At 35.8% G+C, this 5,393-nt stretch overlaps 1 long non-coding RNA gene across 1 annotated transcript; it reads right to left on the bottom strand.

The window, feature by feature from the left end:
* LOC104787397 lies at positions 2,486-4,694 on the bottom strand. Its single transcript, XR_767922.1, has 3 exons — positions 4,185-4,694; positions 3,111-3,174; positions 2,486-2,716 (listed from the first exon to the last, which is right to left on the bottom strand). It is a non-coding gene; the product is annotated as an uncharacterized LOC104787397 (long non-coding RNA).

Here is a 5,393-nt window from a genome sequence, read left to right as displayed (position 1 = left end):
CAAAGAACATATGTTACCGTGGAATCTTACTGAAAACTCGAAAAGGATGATACTAGGACTCCATACTCATTCAAATTGACTAACTGCTCATAATCAATTTAAGCACTCAACCACAAATCAACATCACACATCAAACAACGTGGAAATCAATTCAACCAATTAAATCCCAAAAATATGTTCTAACCAAACCATTTAACCGCCCTAGAACCGTAAGGGCTCTGATACCAAACTGAAACAAGCTGACCTATTTTTTTTTTTTAATATCATAATTAAGAACCCATAAATACCTAATTAAACCTACTAAACACAGATCATTGTTAAACCAAAAACAACTAATATGCACAGCGGAACAACTAATATGCACAGCGGAAACATACCAACAACATTACCATCTCCAACCTATCATCGATACAAAAACATTCCTAACCATTCTAATCCAACAACCTAGCATATCTCTATACAAGATTCCAAAACATAACAAGACATAACCATCAACACACAAACGACACCCTAGATCATCCTCCTCCTCACTGCCATGATTCCACGTTACATACCTGCACACCACAAAAAACAATTGAAATGCGTAGGTATTATCACAAATACTCAGTTAGGCGATCCTCTCATCTACTGGGCTATACACACAAGCGAAAAGACAAACACAAACAATAGACAAAACAAGCAAACCAGGCAATTATGAACACATCCGTGACTCTGCGACCTTGCGTCGACCGATGCCACATCATTGCATCGACCGACGCACTCCTTGTGGCTATCGATGCAACCTTCAAATCCCTAGCTGCATCGACCGATGTAATCCTTGCATTGACCAATGCAATCCTTTCATCGACCGATGTAATCCTTGCATCGACCGATGCAACGCCCCCTGCGTCGACCGATGCAATCCTTGCATCGACCGATGCAACGCCCTCTGCATCGACCGATGCACTCCTTCCATCGACCAATGCAACGCCCTCTGCATCGACCGATGCACTCCTTGCATCGACCAATGCAACGTCCATCGTCTCCATCAAATCCATAACTGTATCAACTGATGACACCTTGCATCGATCGATGCAGTCGCGCGAAGCATCGCCGAACACATTCTACACCGTTTTCTCTTGGCTTCGTGATGCCGAATACATCCTCTAAACACCACAAAACTCAAGGCAAACACTCACAAACAATCACATAAGCAATCAACACCTAAAAACACACATCTGGTCGCTTAGATAAGCCATGGTCCCGAACTCACCTTGATTTAGAAAGAAAGAATGATGAACAACGAGATCCAAGCCTTCTAGAAGCCTCCAAACGTCACTCCATGTTCAGATCTCACTTTCCACAGACAGATCCCTCTAGAAACAGGCATGAAAGACTCACAGAAAGATTTTACATAGACTTCTCCTTCTCTCAACTTCTAGAAACGACAAAAGGCTAAAACCCACACTAACATGTCGAGCTTCCCTTTTATACACAACCCCTATGATTTCCAAAAACCCAAAACGCAGCCAAACGAACGTTTCACTTAAGTCATCCTGCAAAAATAGACCCTGCATCCACCGATGCATCATCTACATCGATTGATGCACATTCCAAACCAAGATTTTGGTTCACGGGCTTACAATGTTCTAAATAATATAAAACCACATGAAAATAGTCGGATCGTGCTTTAATTCAAAAGTGAGAAGTGGGCTATATAGATTCTGGAAATGTTGGCGTGTTCGACAAGAAGCTTAACATCAATTTTTATCTCACTGATTAAGATGAATATATATATATATATATGTGAAAATAAGATACAATTAATGAATTGATAAACTAAACAATGTGAAGAATAGTCACATGGCTTCGTCCTAAATTGGTGATCGTCACAATGACTTGTCCATTTTCACGAGTTATTGGAGAAAAAACTTGAACCAACCTGCAAGAAAAAACTTTGCTATTCTTTCCAATTTGCATAATGAATAACAACATTTCTAGTATTTCTCCATCATCCTATTGAGTCACTACAACCAAATTTAACACAATTATAATGAAAATAATTGAAATCTATTGCCAATGGCAAGAATGATTTCCGGGAAATCATTTTCCTATGCTATGGAGAGGTTCATTGTTGATAACATGATACACTCTTCTCACACGCTTTCTTTATAGAGAATCAAGTTTCAAGAGAATGCTCAAAATTTTATGAAATATCTATTGGAGTGTATTGAACAAGTTGATTAAAGAATTTCATGTTCAAATAAAAATGTTTGTTCTATATAAGAAATATACAATAAATTAATACTATATTTTAAAGGTTATACACGCTAATCTATACTATTAATTGTGAAGCACACTTAGAGATAAAAAAACAATAAAAACAGTATGCCATGAAATGCCCCTACGAAATAAAAAAGCAAAGAACAAAGAAAAAAAGTTTTGAGGGCAAAGAAGTAATCTGTTTAAGCATAAACACGCGGATCCAAAGAGAACTGAAATAATTTTATTCGGATCTTTGGTATTCTACATTCATGTCCAAACAAGTCAGTTCTCGCAAACCTCTGAGTATAATTTAATGTAAACAGATCAGAACAAAATACCAACCATATAATATTCGTTAGTCATCTAAACTCCAACAAATCAGGGATTCTAAACAATAAAGTTTTACACAACTATACCATTCACCACAAAAGTCGCCATAGTAACGAATTGCCATATCTGGTCGTCAATTATTCTGCACAAAACACGGCGAATCCAAACATCTTTCCTTCAATACCATTCAACTGTATTTGTTATAATCATCACCACAATCAATCATTTCCATATCGTGTAAATTAATTTGCTAAAATTATGTCAATGAAAACAATAAAGATTTTTTAAACTTATCATTCCTAATATCACTCATGTTTTACAAAAACTGTTCCTATTTTTGTTAACAATCATCCTCTACCGTATCTCTTCAAATAAATTATCTATATGAACATGAACTGAAAATCTGGAATTGATTTCCCGAATATTCTATCATTACCACAATCGCAACAACTCATAACCAATATTCCTATATAAGCAAGAGAATACGCCATACACTTTAAACACACATCAGACGTCGAAAGAGATCAGAAAATCACCTTAGTAGAACCTTCATACTTTCTTCACTTTGTTTACGGCTTCAGACGGAAATGGATGCACTTCCTGCAGTTCAAACCGTAAACAAAATCTGTCATTCATACTTGGAAGCAATACACCACTTACTCCAGAGAAACCATAGAAATGATTTTTTTGATGTTTCGGTAAGCTTATACTAATAGTTTGTTTTATTTATGATATTCGTTTTTCATTAGTTTATTAGTATGTTTATATGCAATTTGCAGGAACCATGATTCATGGCACTGTTAAAAACAACAACTCAGCATGTTTCAGATGATGTGATGATCAAAGAGACCAAGTGCGAATCACTTGATGAGGTCCTATTATATTTAAAGCTTTATCTTCTTATATAATCGAAATAAGTTCCTAATCACATCTTATATTCTTAACAGGTTACTGACCATGAAAATTTACCATAACCAATCAATAATATGATTGGCAAGACCTATCTTTACTTGGTGTGTGTGGAAAGAGAAATTTTGTGGGATGGTAAGGACTCCTACAAGGTTTCCAAGGTACTATTAAAGTATGGCCTTCTACCAAAAGAAGTCATTGATGATTCAGCTGAAATGATGAATCCAATAACATGGTGATCAGGTTCTAATATAATCTTATATTCTCTGGTGATATGGTCATTGTGGTAGAAGCAGTGGCGGACCTATGTAGAAAGAACTGACCCCCCTAATATAATAAAAAGAGGTTTTTTGCATGTAAATCAGTCAAGTATTTGTAGCACAATTGGTTTATTCCCCCTAGATTGACCCCCTAACCATGGTTCGATTCTACCGTAGAAGCTACTGTGGTTTACATATAATTGAATTTTGTCTAATATCAGGTTTCTCTCGCCTTGACTTATTTACAAGAGACTAATGTGTCTACGCTTCTAATGGTGAGGCACCCGAACAATCATTCACCTCTAAGAAGTTGTATGTTCAACCAATAGCTTGGAGAATTCTGAAGAGGAATTTGGTTTTAAGGCTGCTACTCTTAACTTTGAAGATAAATAACAAAAAAAATCGAAAAAGGGTTGTGTATGCTCGGATTACAAGCAGTACTTTTGAGGACGAAAATGGTGGCGACAATGGTGGGAGCCTGAGACTTATCTTGAGAAGCACCAGATCCAGTCCGCATAAGAGGTGCCAGTAAAGGCTCGGAGTAGGAACTGTTGGATTATCACCTTTGATCAATCTTGTGCAAGAGAGTTAGTAAGAATAATCAATCTTTGATCGATCAATCATTGAAAGAAGAAGAAGCGAAGAGGAGGAACACGAAGAGAAGAACAAACCACACTTTGTCAACGAAGAAAGGAAGAGGCCAGATGGGCCAGAAACAAGTCAAGGCCCAATTATTATTGGGTTTCGTTTAGTTAAAACAAAAACAATGTCAATGTCTAAGTAGTAAGTGTTTTTACTTTAAATTGGTTAATACTAAAGTCTAAGGTACTACTATAGGCGTACTGCTATATATATTGCTGTAATGAACTTATCGATTAAGGAGAATGAGAGGTTAAGCAAGTGGCTGACCAAAATCCTTCAGGAACCAGGACTCGCCGGAGCTTCGTCGGATTTGCCAGAGTCTCTTTGTTGAGGTCGAAGTTTTCTACTTTACCAAAAATAAAAACTCATCGTCAAACGTTGTCATTTCATTTTAAAGACTTAAGAAAGAAAAAGAAAAAAAATTGTGATACCCGTTATTTGTTCTAACCCGTTTGTAATTGGGTTTAATACAAATTGTTGAAAACAGAAACCTACAGGTCCTACACTATAAAAGTTGGTATTCGTTTAATCAAGAAAGCACTAGATCATAAGGTTCATGTAATTTTAATCGTTTTAGGAACGAAATTAGATATATATGATGTTTCTAAATTTCACCTCATTTGTTTTTGAAGTAATTCATTTTACTGAGTTTATATACTTTCATAAATTTTTATGACAGATACGGGATGGGATGAGATGGGACGAGTATCCCGTTCCAAAATAGATAAAATAACTCAAACTAACACCGAATCCAAATTCGATTTAACACCCCTGATCAAACTGTTAAAAAGATTTGGATTAGTTTATAAAATATACATGTAACATCATTTGAAAATTTTATGTAAATAATCTTAATTTTGTCTTTTAAATATAACTCTGCATGTATCCACCGATCCAAATCTAGATATTTTTACGTTACATTTCTTTTCGGTTTTTGTTTTTTGTTTTTTTTTCTTCCATCGGACCAATACAAACAAAAACAATAACACTACGACCTATATCAATTGA

Source organism: Camelina sativa, chromosome 5 (assembly GCF_000633955.1).
Source record: "Camelina sativa cultivar DH55 chromosome 5, Cs, whole genome shotgun sequence".
In the NCBI taxonomy this organism is placed as follows: domain Eukaryota; kingdom Viridiplantae; phylum Streptophyta; class Magnoliopsida; order Brassicales; family Brassicaceae; genus Camelina; species Camelina sativa.
This window is presented reverse-complemented; position numbering and strand designations above follow the sequence as displayed.